The sequence below is a fragment of the Tachypleus tridentatus genome, chromosome 10, assembly GCF_004210375.1.
Source record: "Tachypleus tridentatus isolate NWPU-2018 chromosome 10, ASM421037v1, whole genome shotgun sequence".
NCBI lineage: Eukaryota > Metazoa > Arthropoda > Merostomata > Xiphosura > Limulidae > Tachypleus > Tachypleus tridentatus.
The window spans coordinates 67,286,636-67,302,030 of NC_134834.1; the positions used below are offsets into that span (position 1 = coordinate 67,286,636).

At 32.7% G+C, this 15,395-nt stretch overlaps 1 long non-coding RNA gene across 1 annotated transcript; it reads right to left on the minus strand.

The window, feature by feature from the left end:
* Window positions 1-322: 322 nt before the first annotated feature.
* Window positions 323-1,699, minus strand: LOC143228100 (uncharacterized). The gene is made up of 2 exons (XR_013015192.1): window positions 1,576-1,699; window positions 323-934 (listed from the first exon to the last, which is right to left on the minus strand). It is a non-coding gene; the product is annotated as an uncharacterized LOC143228100 (long non-coding RNA).
* Between the last annotated feature and the right edge of the window lie 13,696 nt (window positions 1,700-15,395).

Below are 15,395 nucleotides of genomic sequence, written 5' to 3' on the forward strand. Positions count from 1 at the left end.
GCAGATCATTGAAGTAATATTAGCGTTAGGAAAGAGACTAGAACAGGAGGCTTTAGGTAAAGATAGCGAAGAAAAAAAAAAGAAAATAGCGCATTACTATTTAATATTCCAGTGATGTCTCTCAATTTTATTTTAACTAGTCTTATTTACACTCTATCAATATTTACTTTCCGTCGCTACATGTTTGCACAATCGCAGCGTTTTCGAGTTTGCTTCGTGCAGAATGCGGGTACTTTTTTAAAACTCGCGAATAATGCAAACGAAACCCCAGTATATTTTTCAGTACAAGAAATTAGAATAAAAACAACTTTACAACCTTGGATATGAGATAAGTGTATATTTCAATTTATAAATTACTAATATCACAAATATTTAGTATGAAATTACTTCTTCAAGACTAATTATACTCTTTTTCTTTCGACATTCCAAACGAACATATTCTGTTTCAATAATATTAAATAACTATGATCAACGAATTTCAGCTGTACAAATAATATTAGTCAAAGTAATAACAAAATGTGTTACACTGTTCTCATTGTTAGTTCAATTGTTTGTTTGTTTTTCAATGCGTCATTTAATGTTTTAAACAGGTAAAAACAAATTTAAAAGTTTTCAAGTGTACGGGAATTTGGAAACATTAGTGCTGAAATTAAACAAAACAAGTACTATGAGAAAATTAATTAATCAAATCGAACGAGTTAAAGCGACACATGACGAGTTTCAAGGATCAGTCCCGTTGTAGTTGCATTTGTTTGGCGAAAAATGTACAGTTGTGTTGTTTGTTGCCATGATTTTGAGCTTTTACTTTCACCAAATTACAGCTGTCGATTAGTTACCACTGAGATGATTTCAATATGGCAACTTGTATTTCATATCCTGAGCTTCGTTTACTGATCTGTTTCTGTCTCCAAGGGGATACTCGAGGAGAAAGGTGCTGGAAATCGTTTTTAAATCTTTGTTATAAAGCTTGGTACACTATAAACTCGTAAATTAAGACACAATTAGACGATCACCCTATACAAAGAAGTCTAGTATAGTTTCGAATTTCAAAGCCTCAACTCGTAACCAGTTTGAACTATATAAAACTTATCAAAATTTCATGGATAACTAAATGCATGTAAAAATTAAGTTATAACATTTGTCAAAGAAGCACAAGAAGGTCAAATGATTTTTTTTTCTGTAGTAATAGCATTAAAAAGCGTGAAAGATACTTTGCGTATAATCCGAAAAAACAAATAAGTAATGAAATAGCTGCGTCAGACTACTAACCACGTAAGGATTAGATTCTTTAACCAACAATACTACAATACACTCTTTTACTGTCACTTATGGGTATGATAGTAACCCCTCCCCCCAAACAAATTAAAATAAATATCGTAGTATAAATTTATTGACTATAACAAAACACTTTTAATTTATATTAGATACGTAACCTATACTCTTTAGACAATTATTACTAATTAACAAGAACTAAAAACCTTATTTATATAGTTCAGAAATAATTACACATCCACTCTCTCTCCCAGAAAATTTAATTCAAGTATAATCTGGGAACGTTAAGACAAACCCAGCTACCTGAAGTTGAATCTTTCGGCGCGATATTCTGACCAAGTCACGCTTCCGATAGCATCATTAGATTTGAACCTTGTATTTATAATCCAAATATGTTTCAGATTCTACCCTCCTTTTAGAGATCGCAAATTAAAAGTAAAAGTAACCATTTCATTTATAAAATATTCGTTTTTTAAGAAGTTACAATAATTATCATAAAGCAGTATAAAAAACTATTCATTTTCCATGTTACCTATTATAATTTATCCCGGACGAATGTTCAAGTTTTTATATTACGTATTCTGATTTATTAGAGACGAGATTCCCATTCATTATGTTGCGTATTACGATTTTAAATAGCCATAAATTTTAATTTTAATTTAGAGCTGATTGAATATGTCAGTATGTATCAAATTTATATTTGCCAACAAAATTACTACGCACATATTTTTCTTAACACAAATATATAGTTTAATGAAAAAATACAACCTATAATCACTACTATTAAAAATAGTGATTTATATACAAAGATTTTACAAATTTTTAAACAATACTGAGTCTTCTATCTGGTCCATAGCTGATTATTTTATCGATGGTTTACCACGAGCGAATTAATTCTGAGTTTATATTGTTACACTTTGCTTAATGATTAACCTCACGTCTTTTACAAGCTCACTTTTCTCCGACGAAGATATCTAATGTCTTATATGAATACTAACGTGCAAAATAAATTCACTGAAGATAAATGGTTTATAATGTTTAAAAGTTATAAGCACCACTGGCCAAATATTTAAGGCTTCCCGATTAATAAGCACAGATAACTTTTTGTGTACTTAATTCTGAACAAACAAACAAAATAGTTCAACATTATCCGCAAATGAAGTAGTATTACTGCAAATAGTTAAGTATATTTAAAATTGAAAATGGATATTGCTTTTGGTTATATAAGATTGAGGATGGTAAGATCAGGATGGAGAATATGAATTAACATGTTTTAACACAAATGGCCAAATACATTCTGTTTTCTATCAAAGTAGCATACAGATATGGTAGCCTATATCTGGTAAAAATGATGGGAAAGAACTACCATCCCCACTCCATAGTATATCCTAACTTCACATTTCATAACTAAGTGAATTAAAGATTGTGGAATCAAGCTTGACCACCAAAGAGGCAGAAAACTGAAGTTGAATCAGTCAATAAATTCTTTTGTGAGCTAATCAAAACTAAGATCACCAATGAGATGAATTCATATAATAACTGTTGGTAAAAATGAGTTAGATGAATCATTTCTAATATATAAAAAGCCAGTGCGCGTTGGTAACTGCGTTCTGACAATGACTTTCATGTCCTGCAGCTGAGCAACTAAAGTATAACCTAATATTTTTATTAGTCACTGTACTGAAAAAATAAAATAAAACGCATAAACAACACTACTGGAAAAAAATATTTCTTAAACATATGTATATTTTTTTAGTTTTGAGTATACTTACTAAAAATGTACTTTATTACCACTTACAAAGTTTACAGTGGGATTTTGGATATTAGTTTAAGTACTAAAGCTTTCTTTACTGTAAAAACTTGTGTACTTCAAAAAATGATGCCAATTATTGAAATGTCCCACCTATTCTAATGAGTAATCTTATTACTGTAAAAGCTGTAAGTTGTATGAGGTTGTCCAGATATACATGTTATTTTTGAACTGCGAAGTTTGGAAAATTATAAAACAGTGTTGTGAAACAAGCTTTAATCAAAGCAAGCAGCATTTGCTTCAACACGCTTTCGCCAACGTCTAACAATACTGTTTATGCCCCCGCTGTATAAATTAGAGTTTATATATTCAGTGAAGTCCCTGAAAGCTTCTTCTGCAGCTGCCTGGTTTTGAAAGCACTTATTGTTCAAAACGTTGTCAAAGTGCTTTTAAAAAAATGAAAATCTGTTGAGGGAAAAGTCTGGGGAATAAGGTGGATGAGGCAGAACCTCGATTCCCAATTCGACAGGTATCGTAACACCAAATTTGTTGATCTTCAGTCAGCTCATGTGGAACTCGCTTATCCAACTTTCTCGTTCTTCCAACCGCACGCAGGTGGTTGGCAATGCTTGATTTGTTTGTGCCTAGCTTTCATTCAAGCTCACGTACTGTTGTGCTAGGGTCTGTCTTAAATGATTCCCTTAATATGTTTTAATATTAGTATGTCTTCCTTCCACGATCTTCTTGGTCTTCAAAACTTTTATCTCCATGTCGAAACCTTTGGAATCAATTCTAAATTGTAGATTCAGTAACAGATCCATGGCCGAATGCCTGGTTGATATTCTGTGTAGTTTCGGTAACTTTATGTCCAAATTAGAAGTCGTAAGAGTTTGATTTGTTTCTTTTGAATTACTCGCAAAGCTATACGAGCGCTATCTGCGCTAGCTGTCCCTAATTAACCAATGTAAGACTAGAGGAAAAGCAGCTAGTCCTCACCACCCGCCGCCAACTCTTGGGCTACTTTTGTACCAACGAATAATGGGACTGACCGTCACATTATAACGCATCCACGGCTGAAAGTACGAGTATATTTGGTGTGACGGAGATAAAAACCCGTGATCCTCGGACTACGAGTCGAGTTCCTTAACCACTTGGCCCTGCCGAGCCAAGCCGTAGAAGAAAATCAGACGAAAGTCCTTGTTTTCCATGCTGCCTTGGGGGTTGCGAAACTTACGCTGAGTAGAGTTGAAACAGCAGACAATTAAAACACCTTGTAAAAGACAAAAGTTGGATTAAACCCATCAACCAACGATAAGTTACTCGATATTCAGCTTCTAAATGCCATCGTAAGAATTCCAGCATTTATTTCTGGACAACCTAATGACAAATTTCACACAAACGCGAAATATTTCTTTTACAATTTCAACAAAGGTAGAATTGAAAGAGAATCGTTGCGTGGAGCCCCATTGTTTACCATGATTCAATGTACCCACTGCTGTGGATTGCAGTTTTGCCAATTGAAGACCCATTGGTATAGCTTGGTCTGGCAAATCAAAGAAGGAAGAAAGGAAATCTTACGATCAAATATAAATCAAAGAAATACAGCTAGGCTTCTTATGACGGTGATCCGCATTCAAAATTAATGGGGATTTTAGTTCCTTTTCAAGCACCAATAAACAAACCTAAAATAATTGAGGTGGTTGAATAATGTTAGAGCTTGTGCCTAAATCATTATTTTGCATTATATATATCGGATCATGTGTTTAATGATAACATATATGCGTTACAGATTTATATTTCAATTTCTCAATTTCTTTGAATTGCCAGTTCAAGTTGTGCCAATTAATGTCCAACAGGCGAAACTTCAGTAAACAGCAGTGAGTATGATCAATCGGGGAAAACGTTAGGCCTCTACGTAATGGTTTCTCTTTTCAATTTTACATTTTGTGAAACTTGAACAGAAATCTGTAACACACACACACACACACACACATATATATAGTCATTAAACACGTGGTTCGAAATATAATGTGTAATAATGATTTAGGCTCGAGTTCTAACATTATTAAAACACTTGAATTATTTTAGGTTACTTTATTTGTGATTCAAAAAGACTTAAAACCTTCATTATTATCAAAAATATTTGTCGATTCCTTAATTTAGAGTTTCTGTCAAGTAAAGAGGTTTGTGTTTGTCAAAAACATTATTGATATAACAGAAAACAGCTCAATTCAGAAACGTTTTAAGTTTAAAATTGAGCTCATATTTCTATTTTCATTATAAATTATATGCAATTGGCTCTATGCTATATGGCCCTACACTACGTCTTTAAGTTTATTATACCAACACTCACAACACTTTAAAGGTTTCTCTGAATCCCCCTCCTTTTGCTCCCTCGTTACTAAAATCGTAATGAACACATAGTGATCAAGCTATTCTATCTGAATAAATGCGTTTTGGCTTTTGTGACTCCTCCAATTTCGAGAAATGAAGCATAACATAACGTGACATACATTGGTTTTTATGTAGGTTAGTTATCTAGCTCAATTATACCCACTTTAATTGCATTTATTAAATATTTGAAATACAAGTTTTGTTGAATAGAATAGAGATGGATAAAACTTGCATCATTAATATATATTAAATCATCGGTATAACAGAAAGTAAAAACATATAAGCTAGGGTTTATTTCTTGTTTCAGAAAAAAGTTTCCCTAAAAGTGCAGATACAGATTAGCTGTATTTGAGGAAAAACTGGCTCCCGTAAGGATACAAATTTCTTGTTCAAACCCTACCTCAATAGAAATGATATAATTATTATTTATATACACAAAAGTTTAGGATATTTTTGTTTTGGTCTTAGTCGACTTATATTTAGAAATAGTTGTTTTTCCGTATAAAAACTGATTAATTATATTATTGAAGACTTTTTTTAATCTTACGCAAAGCTACACGAGAACTATCTGCGCTAGGCGTCCCTAATTTAGCAATGTAAGATTAGAGCGAAGGCAACTAGTCATCACCACCCACCGCCAACTCTTGGAGTACTCTTTTATCATCGAATAGTGAAATTGAGCGTCACATTATAACGCCCTCACGGCTGAAAGGGCGATTATGTTTGGTGCGACAGAGCTTCGAACCCGCGCCCCTCAGATTAAGAGTCGAGTAACTTAATCCACCTGGCCATGCCGGGCTTGTTAAAGACTTCAATCAGGTTTTTAAAATCAACTTTAATCTACAGGAATGTAAAATTGTAAGAACAGAAATGGCTGATTTAATATAATTTTAATTAGTTAAACATTCTTAGACTGGTATATTGCTTTTAATAACCCAGAAATAATGGTCCAAATCAACTTCTCATAAAAATATATTTGAATTAATAAAACGTCTATAATGTTATTAAGTATAATAGAAACCGATGTGCAATAATATTTACTGAATTCTTAATAAATCTAAACTTAAAAGACGTTTCATGTGGTTTTGAAATTGCAAAAGTAAATTGGAATACGTAAAATTATATTCCATTATTTTAAGTTAATAATAACTCTGTTTTTTTATTAAATTAATTTCATTAATTAGAATTCACAAATAACGTCCAGCTTTGTCATTGGTTTGTTTGCTCGAAATTAAGCACAAAGTTGCACAACGGGCTAGTGGTGCTTTGCTCCCATTGGATATCGAAACACGGTCTCTGGAGTTTAATTCCTCAGACATTCCGCTCTGCCACGAGGGGGTTGACTATATTAATAAAGGTAATTACTAACAGATTGATTTGAATGTTTAATTTGATTTTAAAAATGTTAAATGAAATATATGTCTTGTTTGTAGATACATTTACTGTATTTACCTGTTTAATTGATATCCCCAGACGTTTATATCGTTGAAGTCTGTTATGAGTGACAGCTTAACTTATGAATTTCACACAAGACACTTCGGTTTCGGTTTACGTATAAATTCCCATCACTTTTTTTGTTGCTAATTTCATCGTCTATGAACAGTTATAGCAGTAACTCTGTTTTTACTTGTATGTATAGTACAAACATTCGCATGCTTTTAACAATTACTGGCAAAATGTTATGGCATTTATCTTTATCTTTACAATAATCTGAGGCATGTTATTTTAAACCTAGGGATCATTTACGTTATATTCAGCTACAAACCGCCTCCATGAGTCGCATAAAAGAGTTTGATTTGAGTTCAGTTGCTAATTTAGAAGTAAAAGACAAGAGGGAAGGTAGATAGTCATCACCACTCACCGCCAACTCTTGGGCTGCTCTTTTACCAACGAATAATGAGTGAGAAGTTGATCTCTTTTGCACACAATATGAATTTGTAGATAAACCGTAACACCACTAACTATTTTTACTAAAATGTCGTGAAAAGACAATAGACTTGTCATTGAGATTTATTTGAGTGATATACTCGAAACAGTGTCTGACGTATTCCACAATTCTTATTATATATGGTTAAAAAAGCTTCCGTTGTTCCATCTCTTTAGACATGATGCAAGTCGTTTGTTTCACTTCACTTGTGTTTTGTCTTTTACGGTTTTATAAGTTCTGCAAATGATCACATTTCTCTGCGATGTTTTATCTTCAAACCCCGTTTGCTTTTTACCTCCTACAGAGTTGAAAGATTGGATTGTATAGTGTTTAAAAGATCTATCGGTTTTTAGACCTTAATATTTCTTTATTTGGATTTTCCATCTTCTTCTGACATATTGTTTTAGCATTTGATTTGTAAGCGTTTCAAATATTTTTATGCACATAATCTAGAGTGAAATAGTAGCAAATCCGCACCTGTAACTTTCCGGATACTTGTAAATTCACTCTCGTCTTTTTTGACATCTCTTACGCTAACTTTTAACCTTCTGCACGTATTTTGATGCAAACAGAATGTTTTTTTCCTTTCATCTCTGCTTCTGAAACAAAAGACATGTGAGTAAAAAAACCAAAATGTATTTGAATTTTAAAAAATGCTACCAGTGTGCCACCATATCAAAATATGCAATAAAGGTAGATTTAATATTATAATCGTTTGGCACACAATACAAAACTGAATGTATAGACGAGTTTTCGAAACCCTACGTAATTTGATTATTTTTAGGAATGCCAACAATACTTCAAAAGTCTACATGAACTCATATCGTCTCTTACACTGTTGTCTTTCTGTTAGAGAGAAATATGATTTTTTTTTTTTTCTGAATCACTCTGTTGTTGCTAATAAACATGAGCTGTGTTAACATAATATAACTAAGTTACAACTTTCAATGCTATAGAAAATGGTCCCCTATCGGGTTTACGGTAAGTTAATGGACTTGCAATGTCAAATAAATGGATTATATTTTAACACTAATCTGATCTTTTCAGAAGTTACTCATTGTCATTAGTTATTAAAGTTTTGATAAAAAATATCCTTTTATGTAATTGAGAATAGTAACGACAATTAGTGTATATATTTGAGAAATAATAACGAGCAGTTTTTTTAAAAAAAGAGGATGGACTATAAATGCTGTATTAAGTGTTTGTTTGTTTGTTTTTTTTTAATTTCGCTCAAAGCTATTCAAGGGTTATCTACGCTAGCCGTTCCTAATTTGGCACTGTAAGACAAGAGGGAAGACAGCTAGTCATCACCACCCACCGCCAACGCTTGGGCTACTCGTTTACCAACGAATAGTGGGATTGACCTTCAAATTATAACGCCCCTACGGCTGAAAGGGCGAGCATGTTTGGTGCGACGAGGATGCGAACCCGCGACCCTCAGATTACGAGTCGCACGCCTTAATCCATCTGGCCATGCCCTGCCGTCAGTGTTAAGTGACGGCCAAAGCTATTCATTCGGTAAGGTGAGTGTTAAGTTTTCATGTCATGCATGCTGCCAGGCATTAGAATTCAGATCTTCCAACCATCAGATTCTGCTTTCTTACTTCCTGTACCAATATCTGGTTTCAAAATTCAGTTCCTTTGGTCGAAAGATGTTAGTTTAAGCTCTTTCTGCCTCCTTAGATATCAAGTTTTAGGATTCAGTCACTTGAACCACAAAGTGTCAGCTGTAGTGCTTACTGTCACATAAGTTACCAGGTTTTAAGTTTCAATTATTTTTTGGCATTAGTGATAACATAACCTTCTTTTCAAGGTAATAGCAAACTTTGTTACTTATAGGAATAAATCTACTTCTTAATGAAATAGATTTATTTTTATAATTATCAATATATCGTTGTATTATTCGTTTGTTTACAATTTTGCGCAAAGTTAAACGAATGTTATCTGCGTTAGCTATTCCTAATTTAGCAGTAAAAGACTAGAGGGAAGGTAGTCATGACCACTTGGGCTATTCTTTTACCAACAAATAGTGGGATTGACTGTCACGTTATAGCGCTAAAAGGGCGAACATATTTGATTGGGCGTTGATTCGAGCTTGTAAACCTCAGGTTGTGAGTCATTTTGGGTCCCATATCAGTGTAACAGTGAAAATATTAGAAATTACTTTATTTTGTAAACGATTGAACTTATTCTGAATGTGACGTGGCATAGTATTTACCAGTCTCCTAAGTACGTATTATTGTTTCAAAGTCTTTATTAACACAAGTTTGCAACGGTTTTATTGTGTTAATATTTTTACATATTCTACAGCAATTCCTGTACGCTGGATCCAAAAAAATGATGTACATTTCTCTAGACTAACTACGACGTGAGAGTACTATCGGTCGTTCTAAAACCTAAACTTAACAAACATAATAATACAAAATGTCTACTGCAATAAACAAAATAATAAGTTAATCTAAGTAAGAGTTTTATTTTTTCCCGATTTGTCAAAAAAATATTATTATATTTGAAATCTGCAGAGCTGAATTATTTAAAATTTATTATTAAAACCAAAACAACTTTTATTATGTTTAAATTAGCTGTCCTGTGTTATTAGTGAAAGTAAAATTTAATATAAAACAATACCTCTCTTTTGTGCTTTATTTCTTTTACGCAGCACAACATGGCCACATAGTTAAGGCGCTCGACTCGAAATATGAGGATCGTGGGTTCGAATCCCCGTCACACCAAACATGCTCACCCTTTCCGTTGTGTGGACGTTATAATGTGACGGTCAATCTCACTGTTTGTTAGTAAAAGAGTAGCTCAACAGTTGGCGGTGGGTAGTGATGACTAGCTGCCTTCCCTCTAGTCTTATGCTGCTAAATTAGGGACGGCTACTGCAGATAGCCCTCGAGTAGGTTTGCGTGAAATTCGAAACAAACAAACAAAACCGTCTTTCACAAATCATTATTAGCGTTGCTTTGACGTTCAAAGCTTTGTTTCTTTTAACATTGACTCTACTTTTTCCTAGACAAACGTTAACGATACATATATGCTTACAATCACAATAAACTGTAAATTTGCATTTGAATTTTTCCAAATAAAAGTAGTTCGCCCGTATCTCTTATTTCATAGTTTAATGTTTCACAGTCTTTAGTTTTTCTTTGTTCAGTGTAGAGTTGAAGGGTAGAAATCTTTCGAAACCGGTTTAACTCTGTAATTCGCGATATATTCGTGAATAGATCAAACCTGAAACTCTTCTTTAGCCAAAATATACTATTTTATTAATAAAAAAAAAGTACAATGTTGATATCAGTATTTGGTTATTTCCTACTGTGGTTCCAGTTCTAAACACGCAAAACCGGAAAGCATTAATACCAACAATATTAAGTTTGTTTAACGTTAAGCACACAGCTGTACAATCAGTAAACTGTGTACTGCCAAACACGGGTATCGAAACCGTATTTCTAGCGTTTTAAAACTTCTTCATTAGCAATTTATGAATGACATTATTATTATGTTTATATACTAGATAATAAATAACATATTGAATGTGCACAATGTTATGTATAAGTGAAGTAAATTCTGTTAAAAATGTCTCCTACCGCTTTGCTGAGAGACCTCAAGAATCTTAATATCAAAGTGAATCCCCCGAAGAATATTTAATATTAAAGCGATCCTCCACCTCTCACAGTAGCTCAGTGATAAGCTTTAGGTATATAACATTAAAATTCAGCGTCTGATCCTACGGTGAACATGACGGAAATATCTTATTTTGCAGCTTTGCGTTTAAAGAAATGAAGAAACGGAGACCAAGAGAAAGTTATATCATTCATCTAATTTTTTAACCTTCAAATTAATTGACAGTGCTTTTCTACTATTCGTATGTGCTTGTCTGCTTTAAAGTTTCAAACGTTATTTTAGGAACATTTTTAAGAAAGGTTATAATTGAGTATTCCAGCTGATAAAGCTAAGTTACAGTAATCAAAGTAGATAGTGATAAGTAACTATACGATACTGTCTTTACTTCTTCTCTAAACTGGAAATATGTTGTTTTTTAAACATCTTTAATTATATCTCTCGCAATTCCACAAATATATCTCATTCAATTCTTCTGAAACTTTTCTCAAAAACTAATCATTTTTTCTGATAACATCAGTAAGTTGTTGCTGAAATAAAACGAAACGTTAATTTCCATACAATGTAAAATTTTACAGTAAGTCCAACAGAAAGATTCACAAAAGATAACACGAATAAAGTAGTTTCAAACATGTAAAGAAGATGATACGATGTCTCATTCATAACACATTTAACTTTAATTATATGATATATTGTTAATTACAAACTCAGTCATACGTATATGTATAATTTTATCGACGCTCGAAGTTATAAAGATGTATTAACGATGCAATGTGATTTCAGACAACACAATTTGGGTGTGGCCTGATAGCGTCCACGTACGTAAGAAAAAAGACGGACCTGGATAAGCTGTTAGTTTGCTAAAATAGCACTGCACAACAAAGTTTTTGCTTCTTGAACACTGCTTGGTGTTCCTTATAGACTTTTGGCTGCTGATCACGAAAATCATAATCAAAGTTGCCCATCACGTACCGTTTCATCGAAATCTCCAGTTTCACCAGGACATTGCTACAACAGAAAAACGATATCAAGGCAACTGGAATCCGTAAATGCTTGTTGACTACTGTTAGACACTGCAACGTGATGCACCGGACATTGAATACGAACGAAAATCACGAGCAAAACATTTTTAATTATTTGAACTGAATAGCGTATTAGAAACATAAACGCAATTAAATACGTTATTGCCAGTAAACAGTTAGCTGTCTATTTCTCAGAGTTCCTACGTGATGAAACAAAACCAAAACTATATTTGTGCATATCCACCAGGTAACTGTCACAATCAGCAAAAACTTTTCAGGAAGCAAAACGTTTCACAAAAATTGTTGTGCAGTGTAGTTAGTTGCCTTATTACGCAGTCTATCTTAATTTTGTTGGAAAACTCTTTGTTTTCGGTACATTTGTCAGTCTTTAGTTTTTTCATAAACTTGTATAATAAATTATAAACCTGTAGGTGTGAGCAAAAAAAACCCATGAAATAGTCATCTTTTATTTTTTACTTAATTATAGAAATTTTAGATTCGTTGGAGATGACAATTCCCTTAAATAAACTCATAATAAACCTGGAAAACATTCCAAAAACTACGCCTTGCCAGAGTACTCTGGTGAAAATGTCTTTTACACTTTTATATACTGGATTCTAATTTTTCGTGTCTGCGATTGTACATAAACCTGTTTTCACGTGCCACAATACATTAGTTCTGATACTCAATTTAACGTAGCAACTTATAACAGAAAAAGTTCTGACTACGTTATGTCTGGTTACTAGAATAAAACAACAACTAGGTTTTACCCATATGATGTATTCTTGTTAATATATTTAGTTAGTTAGTTAGTTTTGGAATTTCGCACAAAGCTACTCGAGGGCTATCTGTGCTAGCCGTCCCTAATTTAGCAGTGTAAGACTAAAGGGAAGGCAGCTACTCATCACCACCCACCGCCAACTCTTGGGCTACTCTTTTACCAACGAATAGTGGGATTGATCGTCACATTATAACGCTCCCACAGCTGGGAGGGCGAGCATGTTTGGCGCGACGCGGGCACGAACCCGCCACCCTCGGATTACGAGTCGCACGCCATACGCGCTAGGCCATGCCAGGCCTGAAAGAGTGTGTGTGTGTTTTTCGTATACCAAAGCCACAAAGGGCTATCTGCTCAGCCCACCGAGGGGAATCGAACCCCTGATTTTAGCGTTGTAAATCCGAAGACATACCGCTGTACTAGCGGGGGGCTGTTAATATATTTCTTTAGAAATGTAAGTCTCATACGAAACTTGTATTTGGCGTTTAATTTTGGTGCGTCCTCATGGTAGATGCGTGAATGTGTAATGAATCTCTTTGTCATGAAACTTTTATTACCATAACTATTCACTTATTTACAAGGTAGCTTTCTTGTTGTGTAAAATATTATGATTTATAACTTATTAATAGTTAATTTTACTTTGTAAATTAGCATTATTGTGTTTTAGTTTTTCTTTAGGTAATAAACATTCGTTGTAAGTAAAGTAATGAGTGAGTAAAACGTTAGCTGTATACACTAATTTTAGTATTTTAATAAACATGTATTGCGATATTCATATTATTTAAAATTTATATAATATCAAACAGGTTAAAATCGTTCTCGGTATATGTCTCGAAAACTATAAATTAATTTCAACTCTATTTTTCTCCACTGGACCAATTGGAAAATTTGGTTTGTTATTTAATTAAATTTCTAAAAATAAAAATCCCAGGCATTTTTCTGTTTTAAACATTTTAGTCAAAGTTAGGGAAACAAATAGTGAAAACATTTATGAATATTTTGTTTATATTATTGCCCTCTAGGAATGCTAACTCTTGAAAGATGCAGTTTATTGAATTTGCTCACATTTCCAAACTTTCAAAATTTTATTTTTGTAACACTGTAATTCGATAAATCTCTTTAATTCCTTTAATTAATTCTATTATTTAAAGGGCTCAAATTCTTCATTAAAAATTACAGCGCACTCAGTTTTAAAAGAGAGAACGTAATTAAATGTCTGTCATTAGTTTGAATTTCATATGCGCTGGCACATCTTCCCTATAGAGGGAGGAAAGAAACGTAACTCTATATGAATTTCTTATGTGTGTCGCTTTCAACTAATTTTAGTTTGAAGAAAACAAATATTTATACATGCTCGGGAAAGAAACTCTCATATTCAGCTTGTGCCGGGTACATGACAGCCATACATCGATCGCCTCAAACTGAGTTTACATTACAACTATTAAACCAACATCTTTTTTTTTCAATAATATATGAAACTGCTTATAGATACATTTAAAGAAAACGTAGTCTAATGTACTAAAAAATTCTAATGTACTTGAAATATCATTTTCGTGTTCTCAAACAATGACATAACCAAAGATAATTCTTTTCGGCCATATAGAATTGAATGAATACGATATAAAGCTACAAATAAGGGTATGTACATGCATGGTTTGGTTTATCCAAGTAACAGTAATTTCATAATCAGAAATAGATTTAAATGAAACGTAAGCCAGTAATAATATTTAACAGTATTTTCTAACCTAAACAAAATTCAAATAATGGAATGTATTAAACGTGTCAAATTATTATTAACATATATAAACATTAACACATTTTATTATCAACATTTATTTAGTGATGTGCATTTAATGGAAACTAAAGAAGATTCTAAATCAAACCGAAGTTATCAGTTGTACTAAGTAATTTGCGTTATAACTTTCTATAGCACCTTTTGCTATAATTACTAAACAAGTTATACATATTTAATTTAGTATTTTTGTTTTTTTCTACTAAAATAAAACATTCTCTTACTCGTAAACAATTTGGTTTGTTCTGCGATTACAAAGCAAAAATGAAATGTACTTCCTTTATTTTTACTTTTTTATTAAAGATTTAAAAAAAACATTCTCTTTGGACACTTCGCGTGGGTTTGCTTTCATGATCCGACTTCTCCAAATGACACTAACGAAAAGTTATTAATTAGGCAGTGCATTAACTAAAGGGGGGGGGGTACAAAAAGTAGCTATCGTTCTTCGCTCGAATAAGATAATTCAAAACTGATAGTTTTCACTTTAATAGCATAGAAGTCGACGAAAAATTCAGATCAGGTGAAGCTATAGTTGATAATACACATTGTTTTCCCGAAAGAAACTTATACCAGATTACCATTTCACTCTTTGCAACTTAACTTACGAATTGTTATAGTTTTCTATTGCTTTAGGTTTAAAAGTGCTCACAATATTTAGGTAGAATCAGATCATAAACAGAGTCTCAGCCTATTATTTCTACCTAATGATGATAATAATAATTATTATTTCCAGTATTGTATTTTTCCCCTAAAAATAAATTATTCATCTAAAGTCTGACTTGATTGATTCATAACATATTTTATTTTTGAAATGATTAAGCGACACTAGTTTTACA